This window comes from Mesoplodon mirus (genome assembly GCF_964341445.2).
Source record: "Mesoplodon mirus genome assembly, chromosome: 1".
NCBI lineage: Eukaryota > Metazoa > Chordata > Mammalia > Artiodactyla > Ziphiidae > Mesoplodon > Mesoplodon mirus.
Genome location: NC_138976.1, coordinates 78,940,391 through 78,961,968, shown reverse-complemented (window position 1 = coordinate 78,961,968; position 21,578 = coordinate 78,940,391). Strand labels below are relative to the sequence as shown.

Sequence of the window (21,578 nt, the reverse complement as noted above, 5' to 3'; positions counted from 1 at the left end):
TGAGTGAGGGGAAAAAAAAAAAAAAGAAATCCTTTGGTTGTCGTTAGAGACAGAGAACTGAGCTAAATTATATCCATACATTTACAACTTCCAGGCCATTGTGGTCAGGGGAATAGGCATTATGTAGAATTCTAGAGCTGAGAGGAATGTAACTGGTCATCTGGTTCAATTTTATCCTTTAATCTGTGGTCCAGAGAGCCTAAGTAATGTTCCCAGGATCTCCTGCCATAAGAATCTGTGTAACAAAGTTTGAGTGACGGGGTATTCACCACTGCATATGTCCATTACTTACTAGCATTATGAAAAGTGTGAGTGAGCTGAATATATATGAGAGTGATTGCATTAAACCAGAAAACACCAGTATGAACAACCAGGCAGCCTGCTTGGTTTGTTTCCCCACATATATCTGCTCCTTTGTCTCTCTTTAGCGGTTGCTAGCTAACTGATGATGTGAAAACAGACTTCCTTAACTCCTACACGCTAAATCAATTAGTGTTGAGTTGCCACTCGGTTCACTGAGAACTGTTGATTTCTACCCCGTTGTTTTAGTTGTTGCTTTTATTCTTTTTCATTACTTTTTGGTTTGGGATTGTGTTAGTAGAGTGAGGACATCTGCATGATCCGTGGCCCTATTAAAGGGGCTAATAGGAGTTAAGTAAACATATTACAGATATTCCAGTGTTGACTACAGAGCGATCATTACACAATGAAACGCTTATGGCCTGAGCACAAATCAAAGAGGCCATGCTGGTATTGGGTGAATTTTTGCATTTTCTTTTCTTCCTCTTTATAGAAGAATGCTCATGAGAGTCCTGGATGGTTTGAGGAGCTATCTTCTCTGCATCTTTCCCTTCCTGGACTGATTTAATCATATGCCCCTTCCTTTCCCTTCATCTCTAACTTCATGCCATCTGTGATACTTGGCAGCTGCTGGTATATCCAGAATACTCCTTGGCCCCAGCATCTGTTGGTTTGGATGAAGCTGGAAGTATTTTATCTATCAGTAATGTCTTTCAAAACCATAAATGGTTATTTTGTCACCTGTTATGTTGGGATAATCATTTCCTTTATATATGGCACCTTTGGGCACTTTGACCTCTTTTCCTTTTAGGCCCTAAAATGCAGAGGCACACAAGCTTGAATAATGGGAAATTTGATTTTCCTATGGGGTGTATATTTGCTTCTAGGAGATATTCAGTGGTGGCATTGAGAATAAAGAGAATACAGCGTTAGAAGAGTCAGAAAGTTCTCCGTGGTGTTTTTTAAGCTCAGAAAATTTTGGAACCAAGAAACTAAAAAGTATATATATATAAATTTATTTTGTGTCCATAATACTAAGTATAAACAAATACCATACAGACATACAAATTAAACATACCCTCATTTACACCATGTATACATTTGTATACGTATGTGGCTGTGTGTACAAAAAGTGTTGGCCAGTTGTATATGTATGTATATCTGAAAGTGTTCATAATATTACTATATGACAGAATTACAGAAAATTTATATTTTCTTATATATTTTCTGGGTTTTTCAAATTTTTAAATGAGCTTGGAGGCCTTTTATAAAAAGGAACAACCAAACATTGTAAAGCAAATCCATGCTTGGAGTCTTTTTGACAGCACACCATAAAAGCTGCCAGAGTCAGGAAGGACATAGAAATTGCAAATGTTCCCTGGGCTCTGGCCAAATAGGTCACAGGAGTTGGTCCCCACCCCCCATCCCCACTCCCATCTCTTTCTTTGAGGTCCCAGCTGTTTTGAGACAAAACGATATATGTGATCAGTGAGGTGACTCAGATGGTATAACCAAACATTACTCCAGCCTCTCTTCTAGAGACAAAGTCTGATTATGTTTAAATTCTAAATTTGTATTTCCTCTCTAATAGTTCCAGAGAGTTCACTCACAGAAACTCCAGAAACAAATTAAGTTGACCACCAGCTGATTTGAAATTTAGCATTTAGTTATGAAGGACTGTTCTTTTTACAGATAATGATTGCAGCACTCCAGGTAAATAAAATCTGCCACTGCCATTGTGGGTTCCTGCACTCCTTCTCCATTTTATTTAATCGGGTGTGTGTGCACACAGGGGGGTCCAACAATCAGTGGGAAATCCTGCAAGCTTCTCATCTACTGGGTCCCGTTTTCACTCTTAACCTCTGGAAGAGTTCCATAGAGCCCAGAGGTAATGTAGTATGTAGTCTTTGCTTTTTCACAGGTTTCCTGACTGAGGTTCTGCTAATGATTTTCAGTTAGAAATTTGACCATGGATATGACTGTTGTCTTCCTTTAGATCCTAGCAGGGTAGTTCCATCAATTTTTAGTAAAGAAAGAGAAAAGCAATTATATCTAAAAATCAATTGCAATAAGAGTTTACCACACTCTGATGTTTTGATTCTGATAGAAGCATAGCATTTATAACATTATTTGGAATTTACATTTTTTTTCAAACCACCGATCTATTTTTAGATTGGAGCAAATGAACTTATTTTTGAAACATTAACTTGACTTAAAATCAGATTTGGTCCTCCAGAATCAAGAAAGCTAATCTTGGAAAGTTATCCTGCTTGGATAAATACCTTTTTTAAAACTCTTAACTGGATAAAGCCATGGTGGTCTCCAGAAAAGAAAAACATAGGCCCACTTTAATTTTTATGACTGATCTATCTGAAAACGGAAGAGGAGAATTGTAATTCCTTGAGAAGTTATGCTAATGAAAATCTCAGGTGTCCATTCCATATCTCTGGCAGCTGTCTAAGTGAGCAGTGAAAATATCCTCATAACTATTAGAAGAGAATAAACTTAAATGGAAAATTCTCATTCTCCTGCATTGGGAGAGTTACTTTTGTCTTCTGCTTGTTTTAATTTGTGGTTAAGAACTTATAAGAAACAGTCCAAGAACATAAATAAAGTGTTCTCCCTTCGTGCCCCACATCACACCTCCCTCCAATTCCATGTTCTTTTATGAGAGAAGAAAAAGAAGGGAATCTGGAAAATGGTTCTATCTCTTATACACGATGATGGAGTCAGTTTGACCCCTTCTGTACTCATTTAATAAGCAAATCTTTTGTTAGTGAAAATAGGAGAGTTTTTGTTCACATGAATTTTAACAGCCAAATGTAATCAGAAACTCAGTCCAAGAAGCAAAAAAGGAAAAAGTAATATGTCCTTTGAGCCCTACTCCAGATAAAAGCCAAGGCATTTCCCAGGGCTTGGATTACAGTCCATTTTGTAGATTCTCATCTGTAGGGATGATATAGTTCCTCTTTTGAATATGGAGTAGTTGTTTTGGATGAAGTATGCTAAGAGGACTTAGGACCTTCCTGGCTGGAGCTGTGAATACTTCCGAAACTTGAGAGTTTTATGGCTGTCCTTTTCCTGGTCCTCCCTGTAAACCCTGACTATATCCATTGAGATCAATGTTACATTACTGAGTTGCAAGTCTATGTTCTATTCTGAGGATGGATTTTTCTCTTTTTTTTTTGAAATATAGTTGATTTACAGTGTTGTGTTAATTTCTGGGGTACACCAAAGTGATTCAGTTATATATATATATATATATATATATATATATATATATACACACTCTCACACACACACACACACACATATTCTTTTTTATATTCTTTTCCATTATGGTTTATCACCAGATACTGAATATAGTTCCCTGTGCTATACAGAAAGACCTTGTTGTTTATCCATTCTACATATAATAGTTTGCACCTCCTAACCCCAACCTCCCACTCCATCCCTTCCCCCTTGGAAACAACATGTCTCTTCTCTATGCCTGTGAGTGTGCTTCTGTTTCATAGATAAGTTCATTTGTGTCATATTTTAGTTTCCACATATAAGTGATATATGGTGTTTGTCTTTCTCTTTCTACTTTCCTTCACTTAGTGTGATAATCTCTAGGTTCATCCATGTTGCTGCAAATGGCATTATTTCATTCCTTTTTATGGCTGAGTAGTATTCCATTGTATGTATATATATATATATATATATATATATATCACATCTTCTTTATGAGGATGGATTTTTTTTCTTTAACAATATATATAATTAAACCAGAGGCAAAGTTTGATTTTTAGAATGTGCCTTGATAGCAACACCTAATGTATCACAGAACAATTACTGTATGACAGGCATGGTGCTTACTACCTTTCATACATTTATCTTTCTCATTTTCCCAGCACACCTGTGACAAAAGATCGTTCTTTCTACATACAGCTTAGAGCATTAGATATCATGCTGCTAGGAAATGGTAGCTGAGGTTTGAACCTGGTCTGTGCTGTTAACTACTAACTGATTTCCTCCTATTATATTCCTCTTGCTTTGCTCTTCTGTCTCTTCCATGAAATACTATGGGTTCTCTAAAAAAATAAAGCATAATACTTAGAAATGGAAGAGAAGTAGAGAAGCAGTCAAGCTAATAAAATGAGAATATGCAGGCCTGGAAGAAGATGCAATTTTCCAGTCTTAAATGTCTGTCAGAGGTGCTTTATACAACAATAAGAACCTTGTCTATTTTTTTTTTTCATTCTTACATCCCTAGCACCTAGTACAGTGCTTGGCAAATGGAGGCAACCAAATATTTTTAAATAAATTAATGTTTATATTAAATTTATCACAACGTTTAATGTAAAAGATACATTATAATAACGTTCAAGGAGCCGAGGACATTGATTTTATCAATTCAAATAAATGCTTCTGTATTGGTGTTAAAGATTCAGAAATTTAGAATCAGGGCAGAAAGAAGTAGAAAACTTATTTTGCCCTTGTTATTCTTAAGTCAGTATTACAGTCTTAAGAAATATACTGACATTATTTGTGGATAACTTCCTAATCAGATCCTGAAATTTCAAATTGAGTCTATTTTATAATTTATAAAATGTTAAGGGAAAGCAGAAAAGTCTATACTTGGTAAGTGAAGAAGTTAGTCTTAGTTCCATTAGGGGAACAAATTTGTGAGAAATCACATTGAAATTTAAATAAATCCATTATCTCCTTATGTTTATCGTGAAGATAGATAATCAGTGTTATTTTATTTTCTATAATTTAAAAAGCTTGCTCAGGTTGCTTCACTGCACAGCTCCAGAGGGCACCATTCCCAGTGCAGTGAATCTATGTGAATGGTGCTCTGGGCTAAAGGGGTGCTGTAGTTTCACAGCCATTGGCAGCCCTGCCATTCCTTCTGTCCATATAGATGATTTAGGCCTAACCTAAATAGATTCCTATTTGCAAAAACAATCCATTTGTCCAGGGATTTTTTTCATATTTGTGTGATGTGATAGTTTATTTTAGCATTTATTGAATACCTATGTCAAATTTTGGGCTAGAACCTTGCAGATAAGTAGGACATGATCTCTAAAAGAGATTTACCATCTGTCAGAATGAAAAATACTAAACTGATGTGATAGTATCTTTATCTACAGATAGACGTGATTGATGGTTAAGTGGTACAGATACAGAGGTATAGATGTATAGAGATATATATAATACATGCTTATGCTTGGATAGCTACAAATCAAGGTTATTATGATATTTTTAAATTGGGTAATCCACACAAAATTCTTTATCCCTCAGATACATCCTTGCCGTTTGCATTAGCCAAAACTCCCTCTTCCCAGGGGCTTTCTAGTACTAGAAAATGCTTGGAAATTGGCCTTTTTCTAGGGTTTATATCCTTGATTTTCTTTAGCAGTACATGTAACGAGTGATTTCATTTGTATCAGTTGTGGCTCTTTGTGAGCTGAAAATCACAGAAAATGCAATGCCAACCAGTTTAAAGCACAAAGTAAATTTTTTGGGTCTTGTAACTGAAAATCCAAGGAGCTATTTGGCTTCATGTAGACAGTGTTGCTAGTATTTGGTTTCCCTTGTTCCATCTTTTATTACACTTACTCTGGGTTATTTCCATTCTCTTGTGGCTCAAGATGGCGACAACAGTTTTGGACTTAATGTGATCATGTTTCAAAGGCTGTGATCAGATCCTATGGCAAATCCAAACCAACCATTGTTGCAAGGGGAGTGTGATGCTCTGACCAGCTTACACCTACATTACACGCTCCAACCCTGAACTGGGGTGGATTCTCCAGCAGAAGACTAGTGACTGAGACTCAGAGAGAGGGGTGGTTCCTCAGAAGTTTGAGTTTCAGTTACCAGAAGTGGGGTGAAAGGAATTCTGGAACAACAGATGTCAGTCACACAGGCCACAAAGAGAAAATTGACCTTCTTTATCTATCCTTTACCACAATCAACACAAGGTTTGTAATAAAAGCTGCCAAGTATGCTAAAGAATGAGATGTCCTGTCTACAAGGGAATGGCAAGCATAGCATTTTTAAGTTTTGATATTTCAAGGTGTTTCTTATCAAGCCAGAGTCAAAAGGTAGGGTCAACAGCCATGAAGCAAAAATTTATTTAGAAAGTAAAAAAGTAAATTTTTATGACTTGTTAAAAGAAAGAGGTGAGGGGGTGTTAAAAAATTCCTACTATATATAGATATAAATCAATAATTTGAAAGTTTTACTGGAGCTTTTAAAATCATTGCACAGTTAGGTACTGTAATACTAACAGTACCTAACACTACATGCCTGACATTATGCTAAATACTTTTAATCCTCACTTAATCTTCTCAGGAATCCCATAAAGTAGGTAGGTATCCTCATTTTACAAATGAAGATGCTCAGGCTTGGCGAAGTTAAATAACTTGTCTAAGATCACAGAGTGAGTGTAGTGAAGCCAGCCCTAAAATTTGGTGCAGTTTGAGACATAATAACTTAACCTGTGCCTTCAACCCCTTCTAACAGAAACAACCCATAGCAAGAAAAGCCTGCTTTCTGTACTGCTTGGGGCAAACAGGAAGAGCAGTGTAGCAGCCTGGGAAGCATATTTTAGAGGAGACCTTCCTAAACATGAAGGCATGGTATAGAAGATGGCCAAGATGGTGATGATTCTGGAAATTGGCAGATGAGAAGGTTCATATCGAGGAAAAGGGACATGATGACTTTGCCTCTGTCTTCGTTCAGGCTGTTATAACAAATTACCATAGACTAGGAGACCTAAATAACAGATGTTTATTTCTTACAGTTCTAAAGGCTAGAGGTCTGAGGTCAGGGTGCCAGCAGAGTTCTGGTGAGGATCCTTTTCCTGGTTCCCAGATGGCTGTCCTTTCTCTGTGTCCTCACATGGTAGAGAGCAGAGAGAGAGGAAGCAAGCTCTCTCATGTCTCTTCATATAAGGGCACTGATCCCATCATGACGGCTTCACTCTCATGACCTAATAACCTCCCAAAGACGCCATCATCTCCAAATACTCTCACGTTGGGATTAGTGTTTTAACATATGAATTTTGGGGATACACATTCAGCTTGTACCATTCTGCTTGTGAGAACTGGCTCGCAGATATGGAATTATACTTACCCTGCATAGAATAGTTGTTGGATGTTTCAGAAAGACAGTTTGCAGATAAGGTAAGGCTTCTTAGCAGTTACCCATTGGCATATTCTGTTACTTCTGTCTACACTGCTTCTCCATTCTCTTTACATGTCTAAATACAACCCATCCTTGAAAGCTTAAAATGCCATTTATTCCACAAGACCTTGCTTGATTGCCTTTACCACTGCCATCAAGTGAGGTATCTCCTTCCAGTAACTCCCAGAGCACTAAAACACTTGCCTTAGGACCTTGTGCTGTGCTTTATTAATGTAGAGATCTTATCTTTGACTTTAGCCTTAAGTTCTTTGAGGACGAGTGCTTTGCCAGCTTTATCCATGAACCTTTCTAGAGTGCCCCATTTGGCCTTGCACACAGCAGATGCTCAGGACACCTCCTGAGACGGCCTGGCTGGTGAGACGGGAGCTCCTGTTCCTAATCATCTTCAACAGAGTGCTGAAGACAGTGATTACAGGGATAAATTCCTGCATTAAGTGGAAAGCACATGAAACAACTTCCAAGACCTCATTTATTCTAATATTCTATGATTTTTATGGCATAATTTTACACTTATTTTTTATTTTTTTTCACATCATTGTTGAAACATGACTTTATGCATCTGACAACAAAAAAAATCCTAAATGTATTTCTGGCTCTTAAGTATCTAGATGTCTCTAGCTAGACAGAAATATTTTCAGGTCATATCAATATAAAGGAAGATACAGATAACATAGCCATAGACTGTTACTTTTATCTACCCCTAAGTAGATCTGTACAAGTTATATGGAGCTATAAATGCTATGTTAAGAAAAGTATGTATTGTATTTATGTATTCTTTATTTTTTTGCTGTGTTGGGTCTTCGTTTCTGTGTGAGGGCTTTCTCTAGTTGTGGCGAGCGGGGGCCACTCTTCATCACGGTGCGCGGGCCTCTCGCTATCGCGGCCTCTCTTGTTGCAGAGCACAGGCTCCAGACGCGCAGGCTCAGTAGTTGTGGCTCACGGGCCTAGTTGCTCCGCGGCATGTGGGATCCTCCCAGACCAGGGCTTGAACCCACGTCCCCTGCATTAGCAGGCAGATTCTCAACCACTGCGCCACCAGGGAAGCCCTGTATTTATGTATTCTTGCATGTATGCTATATCCGTGTATAACATGTTTAGAGTTATAAAACCGTTCTGAAAAAATCATTTCATTTTATAGTTATATAGAAACTATATATACCTATAAGCAAATGTTTGTATATATAACATATATATATAACCATACATACATACATTATATATGTATACATGTATATATACAATGCATATGTTTTGTTTTTTGTTTTTTTGCGGTACGCGGGCCTCTCACTGTTGTGGCCTCTCCTGTTGCGGAGCACAGGCTCCGGACATGCAGGCTCAGTGGCCATGGCTCACGGGCCCAGCCGCTCCGCGGTATGTGGGATCTTCCCAGACCGGGGCACGAACCCGTGTCCCCTGCATCGGCAGGCAGACTCTCAACCACTGCGCCACCAGGGAAGCCCAATGCATATGTGTATTATCCACACACATATACACACTTACAGTGATGTATAAACTTGCCTTGATATTTGAGGTTGTCTTTTACCCTGGAAGGCAGCTGAAATAGTGCCGGGATTATTTTTCAGAAAGGATGAACTAGAGAAAGGAGAGAACAGTATATCAGCAGCTGTCTCCTTCCCCCTCAAGTTTCCATTACACCTTCTTCCCACTTTCTTTCCACCTCTCTACTTACAAATCTTATCATCTGGTCTCAGTGTACTAGTGCAAATAACAAGTTTGAATGGAGTGAGTTCCAAAATCAAAAGAGCATAAAGAATCTTTCAAAGAGAGGAAAGTTGTGTGAAGTGGTGTTGTGGATATTTAGTGCCTTGCCAACAACCACATACCAATTATGTTACCTTGGGCTAGGTGAAAATGAGGAGACCTCATTACGCCTTGCAAATTCTGCTACTTATACCTACAAGTGTCACTTGGCTTTCTGGTTAGCACAGAAAATTTTGGACTTTCTGAAATTAAGTAATGGTAGTCAGCTTGAGTCTAGAACAAGAGGAAAACATTGTTGATATATTTGGAAACATTTCGATAACCATATATATACAGTTTAGTTTGTATAATAAGCTATAATTAGATTATATCTATATATTATGTTGCCTTCCAAAGATATTTTATATCGGTCTTTAAAATATGATATAATAGATTTTGGGGTATATCAAACCCATTCAGAACTCCATATATTTCTGTTCTTACTTCGTAGGGTGAAGTTCCTCCCTTGCTTTCTAAAGGTCCCACTCAGAATCTGTTTGAACAGCTTCTATCCTGAAATCCATGTTCTCTTTCCAGCTATAACCAAATGTTCTGTCTTCTGTATAACATGGGTTCATAAATGCTTCTCTCCACCAACACTTGTCTCAAGCTACTTTTCTTCCACAATTGACTATGGAGTCACTGTAACCTGATAGGTATAACTGTATCTCATTGTTGACAGGAGCTTACTGAAGAACATGTTTTGGTCTTATTTTATTTCTAGCAACTAGTCCAATCTCAAGCATAATGGAGACACATAGTAACCTCTTGATTAAAGAATGAATAACAGTATAAATGTTAAGGCAGATCTACTGCCATAGGTGCAATTGCTTTCTGGCAACATTTAAATCCAAAGAACATCATGTCCTAAAGAAAATGTGATATACATGCATATATATACATAATGGAAAAAAAAGATGAAATCTTGCCATTTGTGGCAACTTGGATAGACCTTGAGGGTATTAAGCTAAGTGAAGTAAGTGGAGAAAGACAAATACCATATGATTTCACTCACATGTAGAATATAATAAACATAAATATAATAAACATAAATATAATAAACAAATAAAACAAAAACAAACACATAGATACAGAAAATAGAGTAGTGGTTACCAGCAGGGAGGCAAGGTGGGGGAAAGGTGAAATGGGTAAAGGGAGTCAACCCTATGGTGATGGATGAAAACTAAACCTTCAGTGGTGAACATGCTGTAGTGTATACAGAAGTTGAAATATAATGTTGTACACGTGGAACTTAGATAATCTTAGAAACCAATGTTACCTCAATTTAAAAAAAAAGGAACAGCATGTCTATATTTCTTTGAGCTTTTCAAATATTTGAGCTTCCAATACTTATTTGCTTTGTATTTATGCGGTTTGTAATTTTCAAAATACAATTAGTCCATGTACTCACCCTGAAGTCATTTATTAGTTATAAGTGTTTTCCTAGTCTTCGTACCCAGTAGAATTGGCCTAAACATGCAACAGCCTATGTTTAAAATCTACTTTGCTGATTAAAAGAAGGAAATGAGCTTGTACTTGCTTGCTTGCTCTCTCCCAAAGCTTATTAATCCATGTACACTTATTTTACTAAAGAATGTACCCAGTCATGCAGTGAAGTGCAAATATATTGAGTTCCCACCATGTGCTGGATTCTGTGGGAGTACAGAGACAAATAAAATGGACACTTCCCTCCAGGAGTCTAAATGGTATTCACAGAACAGATATAACTGTAAATAATGTTTTTTTATAAAGGATCCCTGAGATACATGTTCTCTCAATGTTGTGAACAGAAAGAGGAGTAGAGCAAGGAAGGACAAAATTAATTGCTATGGGTGGGATCTGAAAAGGCCTTTCTGAGGAAGGGGCATTTGAATCAAGCTTTGAAGTTCATGATATAAACATTGTACAGTATAAGCAGTCTGAAGGAAACTTCCAAGAGGAAGAAATGTCTTGGTCAAAAGGCTGGAAGCAGCAAGGTTAAAAGCTATTCTTTGGCACAGATGGGATATAGGAGTGAAGATGGGGTATCAGATAAGACTGGAAAGTCAGATTTGGGTCAAAAGTTCTTGGTAAGAGGTGAGGATCTTGCTTTAATTTACCAGGCAGCAGGGAGAAAATGAAAGTTTTTAAGGCAAAGAAAAGAAGAGACAAGCTGTGATGTTTAAAAGTTTTCAAGAATCAGAGGCATCAAAGCCAGTGGCCAGAGAATTTATAAGTAGGAGGAAACTTGATAATCTTCATAAGGAAATAAAATGCCCAGACATTACTCTCCTCTTCTCAAATAAGTGCTGGTACCAGGGCAAAGCATGTGAGGTGAGTAGGGTGTACATTTATAGGAGGCACTCATTCTTAGGGCTGTGAAAGTACATGAAATTGTACCTCTCTCACATTAATCTAGTTCTGACACTGCCTGGAATATTAAATTGGCATTACTGTAAAAGATACTCCTGACATTTCCTATGAGAACTCGCTTCCTATGAGTACTCTCAAAGTGGTCTACTGGATTCTTTCCTTGGGCCACCATTTTCAGTTTCTGTAAGGGGAGAGGGAAGCTAATTCACATAGAAAAGTTGCACTGCAATGAGATATTACACTGAACCAGGCCAATTAGAAGAAGAAGGTCTTACCTCCATGAGCCTGAAGCTCCCATTTATCCTGGCAGGATATGCATAATGACTCCCAGGTCTTTTCATTTTGACCTCTTTAATTTAGATTCTCAGTCTGAGGTGGAGAAAAGCACATCGACTGAATGGTGAGAAGCACCAAACTCTGAGCCATGAATTTGTGTCAGTGGTCCATTATGATAATCCAGACTTCCTGCCCATTTTTAAGGTTGCTGAGAAGAGGAGGAAAAAAATTAGAATGAATCTCTTCTTTTTTAAAACCAAGAAGTAGGTGACACAGAACATTTGCTCATTTGTGGCCAAGATCCCTTCATGTTACTGCTTGTTCATTATTGATTGCCTGTGTGATGCCTTGTACAATCATAGATTCTTAGAGCAGTTTTCATTTTATAAATATACTGTGTGGTCCATTGTTAAAATTAGTGTATACTACATATGACTATCCATTCTACAGTCAGTCAGCCTGTTTCTTACCCATGAGAAACAAAGGAGATATTCAGGAAGCACCTAGCACAACATTGGCACATTGTAGGTCCTCAGTCAAATACTGGCTCATTTTCTTCCCCTCTCTTCAAAAATCTCCTTCCTCTGTAGAATCACTCTCTCCCCCACAGACTGGGCCCACATCACTCAACTTCAAGATTCCACTGCTAAGATAATTTTTCTAAAGTATTATTTGAATATCCTATGCCCGGCAATTAATTGATTGGTTTAATATATTGTACCCCACCACTTAGAAGGAAAGTTGGTTTAAAAATATATATATATATATATATACACACACACACACTCACACATACATATATACACATACACATGCATGCCCTTCAATGTACAAGTCTGCTGAGTCCAAAAACAACACATAGTATGTAAAGTCATAGTCATTAAAAACAGGACTACATTAACTTTTTTTATATACGTTCCCATCCATCAAAAAAAGTGCGGTGTGCAGAGAGCATTGTGATGTTTACAACTTCAGAATACGTAGCTCTTAAGATTGGCTCATCCAGTAAGATTCAGAGAGATGCAGGATGCAGAATGGGAAAGAGCATGGGCTTTAAATCAGTAAGGCTTGGGTTTAAATCTCCTATCTACCAGCCCTGTGACCTTAAACAGGTGGCTTACCGTTCTGAATATTTGTTTAAGATATTAAATTGCCCCCTGCAATTCTATAAGTATTAGATGAGATGATATATGTAAATCATCCAGTGTAGTTTCTGATCCATGGTTGGCACTCAATAAGTGGTAACAATAAATGACATTGATTACAGTTTTAGGAAATTATTTCTGTCTCACACAATCACTCAGCCACTTCAATCCATGTATATTCTAAGGGATTTACTTGGAATTCACTCATACCTCCTTTATGTGTTCGATGGATTCTATGAAATTCAGTACCTGTCATATCATCCAAATGAAGGCTGTTCTTTGGAACACATACATAGAGTTATTTGAAAGATTTCCCTATTCAGGACAAGCTAGACATCTCCATATGAAATCTTCATGTAAAGAATTTTTTCAGATTGTCTTCTAAGATGTCATCTGTCCTGTTCCTGCCTTTTCGATTCCTTCCTGCTATCCCCAAATCTTGTAAAACAGAAGTAAAATTTAGTACCTTACTGTGTTTTTATATGACTCTTCTTGCCTTTACTACCACAGAGATACTCTTCTTGTTAAACCCACTCTCAATGGTTACATTATTAACCTTTGACTTCTTTTCCCTGACACAGATCATTTTAATTCCAGTAACAACCTGTTCTTTCTTCCTTGATTTGACAAGGTATCAGGCCATGTAAGATCACGTAATCCACTAAGAATCATAGACCATTAGAGCTGGAAGGCATTTTATAGAGTACCTAGTTCACTTTGTTCTTTTTTTTTTTTTTTTTTTTTTTTTTTTGCGGTACGCGGGCCTCTCACTGTTGTGGCCTCTCCCGTTGCGGAGCACAGGCTCCGGACGCGCAGGCTCAGCGGCCATGGCTCACGGGCCCAGCCGCTCCGCAGCATATGGGATCCTCCCAGACCGGGGCACGAACCCGTATCCCCTGCATCGGCAGGCGGACTCTCAACCACTGCGCCACCAGGGAGGCCCCACTTTGTTCTTTATATACAGGATAAAAGGGAAGTTCTGAGAAGTTAAGATACCTTGTGAACTATCATTCAATGTCTGAGATTTATGTCTTGAAACCAAACAAAGATTCTCTTTAATTACCTGGAATGAAATTAGAACATGGCTCTAACATACGCTATGGTCATCCTCTCTTTGTTCCTTGTCTTGGTAGGTATTACATGAGAAGACATGATAGAACAGTAAAATTATGCAGCCTTGTTATTAAGGTAACATTCCATCGATGTCGATGTCAGGAAAATTGGCATCATTTGAATGGTTTCCTAACTTTTATTTTCGACATCAGCTATTTGGCAGTCTGTACATATACTATTAGGAGCGAGCATTCATAGATCCAAAGCAACCAAATGATCATCAGTAAACACCAAGGGAATTTCCCTTAGCATATTCGATATATTTCTGTGATCCTTGAGATTGGCGCTGGGATTAGTTGAGAGTATACAACTGTTAACACACAGTTAACTATATTGGTATTTCAGGAACACTGTGTGTTACATGTAAAACATTCATAGCCTGATAGATGCACTTTTTCTGCATTCTTTCCAATAGGATTTATTTTAAAACATCTGTTGATGTTGTTACATCTGTGCAGACATAAGGTTCGGCTAGGAGAAAAATTAAAAGATTGGTGGGTAGGCAGATGTGGTTATTATCTTACTCAGAATCATCTGAAATTATAACTCCAATAAGTCAGTGTGGTAGTACAGCTAAAGGAAGAGCCAGAATGTAAGACAGATGTTTACACTTTTGTTAGAACTGCTTGATACCAAATCAAGACTCTGAGTTTGGAAAAACCATTGGTAATCATTTCAGAAGTAGCTTACAAAGCATGTAGTTAAACTAAGTCTCTTATTTCTAAGTGCTCCTGTGTGTGTGTGTGTGTGTTTGTGTGTGTGTGTTTGTGTGTGTGTTTCAAATAACAATGACGTAAGGCATTTTCATCTAGATATTCCACCAAAGATCCTTCTTAACAAAAGTTCTTATGTTAAGCTCACAGTTCTTTCTTAGCAATGCCATACAAATTTTCAATAAAGGACTTTTGTCTTGGCACCTTACGAATCTTTCCTGGATTATCTTGAGTCCCTCAAAAACTTGCCTTGTTTGAACCCTTATATTTAACACTGGTGAAGCAGTTTTATGTGTTGAGTACTGTTCTAAGCATTTAATCCTTCCAACAGTTACTAGAGAAGTTATTCTAATTATCCTATGTTTAAAGATGAAAACACTGAAATACAGAGGTCAGCTTGTCCGGAGTCACACAGCCTGTGAAAGATGAGGCAGGAGTGGAATCCAGGCACAGCCTTCCTAATTACTTCTATAGATTGCCTCACTTGTTCACTATTAATTACCATTCTCTGGCACATTATATCCTATCTTTCCAGGTAGTTTGTTAATGCTTTATAGGCACTGTTCCTCTTTATACTCTTTTTTTTTTTTGCGGTACGTGGGCCTCTCACTGTTGTGGCACAGGCTCCAGACGCACAGGCTCAGCGGCCATGGCTCACAGGCCCAGCCGCTCCATGGCATGTGGGATCTTCCCGGACCGGGGCATGAACCCGTGTCCCCTACATCGGCAGGTGGACTCTCAACCACTGCGCCACCAGGGAAGCCCTATACTCTTAAAGGCAGAGTAGATTTTGTTTGGTAAAGACCAGTTTAGCTTCATGCCCAGAAGGGTAAGAGTAGAGGAAGTGTCCTGGACTTTCTGAGGGCCACGCTGGAAGGGGGGGGGCAGTCTTGCCTCCAACCACCTGGCATTTCTAGTCTCTTCCCTCACTTGCTCCTGGTCCTTGGTTTTATCCTTTGCAGGTGCAGGATTGACTCCAGAATGTGTATATACAAGGGGTTTAGCCACCCTGTGAGAGAAGGGACTTTAGGGACCTCCATGCCTACTGTGAAAACACAAGGCCAGTTACATAACTTGCTAGGTCTAGTGCAAAATAAAAATGTGTGATCTTTTACTCAAAAAGCAGGAAAAAGTTTATTCCTTTCTTCTGTGGTCTCTCTCTCAACCTGTCATGGTGGTCTTTATTTGCTATTTAATATAGTGCTCCCTCAGGCATGGGGAACTCACTAAGCAAATGCACCTAGGGCCTCTGCAGGAGGGAGATGGGGAGAGGGCAGTGGCTGAGTAGGGTTGTGGTTGGGAATGACCAAGAGTCCACTCCAAGGAGGCAGTGGGAAATGAGACCATGGTTGAGCCTAGGCTCTGAAGGCCCAGCACATCCTTCATTGTCTCATCAGACCTCACAGAACACAAATTCACAATAAAAGTACTAAGAATTTCAAGATGGTAGCACAGAGTTAACCCCCAAGGGTAGGCCCCCCTTTAGAGCACTGGCTGCAGACCAGACCCATGAAGCTGGCTCTTTATACATATTAATTTGGTTTGACTTAGGGGTCAGAGCTGATGAAGAATATGGCTGAAGCCCGTCTAAGCTGTCTTTTGCTCCTTCCACTGTTAGGGTGATAGCATCTTTTGAGGTATTGTTGTCACATCCCAATGACTAGATTGCAGATCTTCGAGGGCATAAAGCATCTCCTCTGTGTCTTTATGAACTCTCGCAAGGTGACCAGAGGACCACTGGGGGTAATGAGGGCACTATGGAAAGTCCATTTGAGGATAGACAAACCTGTGCAACCCAACAGAAAGATGACTTGTACCACTTTATGATGGCAGAGAGTCTTCACGTCCACTGGACTCACTGAGAAACATTGTTGACTACTAAGCAAGCTTTACACTCCATTGGGAAGACTCTCATGCATTTTTAATAAAGAACCATTTACTTCCCAGCTTATCTCCAAATGGTACAGTCCTGAATGTGCAGACTGAATGGGACTTTAAAAATCATCCCGTCCCAGCCAGGCACTTTACCAAAGAGAACAGTGAGGCCTGGGGAGGTGCCTTGACTTACCTAAGGTCACAGTCCTCCAGAGATACAGTTTTCATTCGACCTGGTCTTTAACACAGCGCACCTTTCCCTCGAAATCTGGCACAAGTTTTTGGAGACAGAAGCCAACCTGAGGGAACAGTTCAGAGTGCTACCCTCTCAATCATTCCTTCACTCCAAACCCCAACTTGTCAGTGTCCACAGATGATAAACTTTTCCTTCCCCAGAGAGCACATTCTTTTTTCACCTTGTGCATTTTTCAAGTGTTCTATCCAATGTTTTGTTTCAGGGCAAATTATACTCAGAGACTGAGATTGTATTGCCAGTATTTTGTTTAACAAAGATTCAGTGTACAAATTATAATTTCACAAGCCAATAGCATACAGGAAAATGTCTCTTAACAAACCAATAAAGAAGTAGCATACTCTAAACCGATGATAATTACACTATTCTTCTGGCAAGGGGAGATGACAGAAATAAAGTCCAAATTTAGTTGAGGTGCACCTTTTTATGAGTTAGTACTCTGGGGAGGCATCTTAGTCAATCATCAGCTGATGTCCAGCTGCTGGCAAAAACGAAAGTCCCCTGTTGTTGGAGCACGTTGCTAGGGAGTGATGTTGCTGGTTTGGGGGAGATGATCTCCTTCATGGGGCCGCTGCACAGCTTTCACCACTGCCGGTAAAAGAGTAGACTTTACCAAGGCAGGAGCTAATGCCCCAAGGTCTTCCCAGAGCTATTAGGTCAGCAACAGCAAAGAGCCGCCTTGCCCAGATGGAAGACTCTCAGATGGTCCTCAGAAACTCTAAGTATTTATAGTCTAAATGTCCCATCACCATACTGGCCTCTGTGTATGTTCTTATTAATAAGCCCCAGTGGCGCCCCCAGCAGCTGAGCTACTGAGTGCTCGTCAGCAACCACATGTGTGGATGACAATATCCCCACATGCAACTTCACGTTTATATCAAAACAACTTATAAAAACAACTTCATTTTTAGACCAAAACAACTGTACTCTTAAAAACAACTTCATTTAAAAAATGAGCCTAGAGTTTTTTGTCATAAAAAACAAGTGGATTTGAAGTCCTACTGTCGACTGAAAAAAATGCACAGCTTAGAAGTTGAGAGTTATGTTTTATTTGGGTACTTTGCTGAGGGCTATAGCCCAGAGAATCAGCCTTTCAGATAGCTCTGAGGGACTGTTCCAAAGAGGTAAGGGATGAGACAGGATACTTAGGCGTTTTTGTTGGAAAAAAGAACATATAGTTGAACATCAAAAGATAACACACACAAAAACCCAGACATTTCAAGTTAATGATTTTATTGCTTTTCTGTATATGGGAAGATGCAAGAGTCTGGGCTCATTGAAATTACTACTTTGATTTGCATCTTAACTATCTGGGTCCGGTATCCTGTTCTCTCCATCCTGAATTACCCTCAGGGCACACCATAGTGGGCCGCTGATGACAGGTAACATTGGTTGTTTACCAGAATGGCAGGCAACATTCTTTGTCTACAGTATCAAACCACTACACAACACCCACAAACCCATCACCAACTCTGGACACAGTAAAATCTTTCCTCTTCTTTGAGATATTTGGGTTATACAGACAGAGCCCTAGCCAGGCCAGCATAGAAGCTTCTCCCCTCTGCCTCCCCAAGAGTTCAAGGTGGATGTGAGGGTACACTGTTGAGGCCTGATGTGGAAAAACTGGTTTTCATTCTACTCAACTGGCAGTGAGTACCTTGAGGATTCTGAAGTTGACCCAGGGGCTCAGTGGGAAAGTGTACCTTGGCCTTTGGTAGTGGCTTCCCAGGTGCCAGGGCAAAAAGGGTGGTAGTTCTGCCACCTATTCGCTTTGTATTAGCTTCTGTGCTTATTCTGGATTTCTTCCTGGATTTATTATGCTATAGTTTGATGTGCTATTGGAAAATATTTTAGCTGAAATTCTAGGCTTATTGATGAACTTTCATAACGGGCTCCTCCATTAGGCCCTGCCAGCAGAAATCCTCTCAACATATATTTAAAGAAGCAAGATGATTAGGGGAAGAGCCTATTGGTAATCTTAACATTGCAAACTTTTATTTAACAAAATGTTATACCTACATATATGCATGTAAGTCTAAATACTTTAAAACTCTTTTTAGTTATGATTTCTGTTTTTAAAAATTATTAATTGAAGAAGTAATATAGCTTATGGCAAAAATTTTAAAGAGTACAAGAAAGCATGCTATGAAAAATATTGTGACATCTCATCACCAATAATTAATTCCAAATTCTCCATCCCAAGAGGCAATTACTGTTAAGAATTCCTTCTGTATCTGTCTAGAAATTTGCTACATATAAACAAAAGTGTGTGTTTATACACTTGAGAAGATACTTTACATATTATTCTGCATCTTGCTTTTTTTCCCATGTAAAATTATATCTAGGAGATAATTACCTATCAGCACAAATAGATCTCATTTTTTAACATCTACATATATTTCCATTTCAAATATGTATTTTAATTTATGTAACAAATCATCTAAAGAGGATGCTTTCTAGATATTTGCAATTACAAACAACACTGTAAAAAACCTCATGACTATGTTTTTGCCCACATATGTACATACATGTATAAGGTGATTTTCTAGAGGTAGAGTTGCTGGCTCAAAAGATACATGCACTTAAAAATTGTGATAAGTGTTTCCAAACACTCTAAGAAGTTTGTGTGACTGGTTAGCATTTGAAAAACCGTGATTGAATAGAAAAAGACAGATATAAAACCAAAATAGATGACTATGAATTGAATTAATATATTCTACTAAAAGCATAAAGGAAATAGTAATTTAAATGGAATCTAAAAACAATAAGTAGTTTAGTTCAGTTTATCAAACACTTGTGCCTTTGTGTACTGAGCAGTGTCAGGTGGATGAGAAGGAGCTGGAGGTCATGGGGAGGAAGGTGTGCACAGGTGAGTAAGGCTGCATGCTTGTCTTACCTTGACGGGGTCCCCAGTCCACTAGTGTACGCAGTTGTGGGTGAAAACACAGGTGTTAGAGAAGCACAGGTGAAAAGGTTTAAGATAGGTGTGGGGTTGGTGGGGAGAGGGCTCATGTTTATAGTACTTTTTTCTACCTCAAATATCTTTCTGCTTCAGCCTATAGCATTTATGTACAATTCAGGAAGAACTGATTTACGGGCTGCTCCCTGTTTAACCATGGGTTGAATTCCAGAAGTTGGTTTTAAGTCCATCTGGAGCTTAGAGGACCTGTCCTCACAGAAACATTGCCATACATTGTTTCAATTCCTAAACTGTATAAAAGCAGTCTCACTCACAGTGTAGCAGAAAAATTGTGCATATGTGGTTAAAGAAGGCAGTAATATTCTGGTAAGATCAGGTAATTAAGCAAAAGACAAAACAAGTCAATTTAAATGAGTAGCTTACCATCAATGCCTGCACTTGAAGACTACTAGGTTTGGTTAGAGGAAGATGAAAAGGTCTGTGGAGATTCTGAAAGCTACCAGCTGTTTCTCTGGAAACTTTCAGGGGTTTTCAGAGCTAGCCAATCCATCCTAATTTCTACTTTTTTGTCCTCTGCACTCCCTTGGTTTTGTAATTCATGGAAATGAATCAGAGGGAAAGGTTTTCCTGAGGTAAAAAAGGAAAGAGTTGGAAGAAAGAGTAGAAAGAAAAATGAATTCAAGTAGGGTGTGTGTATCTCCGTGAGAAAGAGGTGTCCTGAAATGGAATTGAGGAGTGTCTGAATAGTTGAGTGATGAAGCTTGGAGTCACACAATTCTACAGTCTGCCCAGGAGGTTATGATGTTTGTCCCCCATGCCTTGGCTGGTCTTTGAGAGGGCTGGTGGGCTTGGTAGTGCTTCCTTTAAACCAGTGATTCTCAAACCTGGAAGTTCTTCACAGTCATTTGGAAATTTTAGAAATGCACATTCCTGGCTCTAATACCGGAGATTTGATAAGAAATTTCTGTTTTTCTGTCCAAGTGCATAATGTATCTAGGTGATTCTGATATTTAGCCAGGGCTGAGAACCACTACAGGGCTGGACTTCATAGCCTTGGGTGAAAGGGGAGAAAGACTATAGGTAATCTGTTGATGGTGTAAAAAACACTTCTTTAAGCCAAGTGATTGTAATGTATGGAATGCTTATTTATATTTCAGAAAAGGGCAGTCTCCTCTTTTTGGAGCAGTGGAAGGTACGAATCCTTTGTTCCTGGGGACAGGATGGTAAACAAGATAGGTCCCTGCTGTCTTTGAGTTCATATACTGGTTTTTACTCTATTCAGTGATTCTGGTAAGTGATTCTCAATGACACTGCACCTAATGCCTGGTCCGTTCTTGGATGTGATCCCCTGGTTCCAGGATGGGACTCAAGCATTAATATCTTTTAAAGGTCTCCAGGCGATTCTCAACAGTGAAAGTTTTAAGAACCTTGTCTAAATTTGCATGAGGTTGAAGAGGGAACAGTAACCTCTCTCCAGTGTTTCTCCTCTCCCAACTTAGCTCCCCTCTCCTCCTGGATTTCTGGTGTAAGGAAAGATGCTAGTACTGTCAAAAGTTTTTGAGATGAGGAGAGAGAGTGTTTTGTTCATCATCGTACTAACAGATGGAGAACTCTTAAGAGCAGCAGAGCTATGATCTTCAGTGACTCCCAGAGGATTTTCCCATGTGTGGAGCAAC

At 38.9% G+C, this 21,578-nt stretch overlaps 1 protein-coding gene across 6 annotated transcripts in view; it reads left to right on the top strand.

The window, feature by feature from the left end:
- Positions 1 to 21,578, top strand: part of TRPM3 (transient receptor potential cation channel subfamily M member 3) — a gene marked incomplete at its 5' end in the record, with an annotated part of 816,760 nt that overhangs the window by 333,291 nt on the left and 461,891 nt on the right. The gene's annotated exons all lie outside the window — the stretch shown is intronic.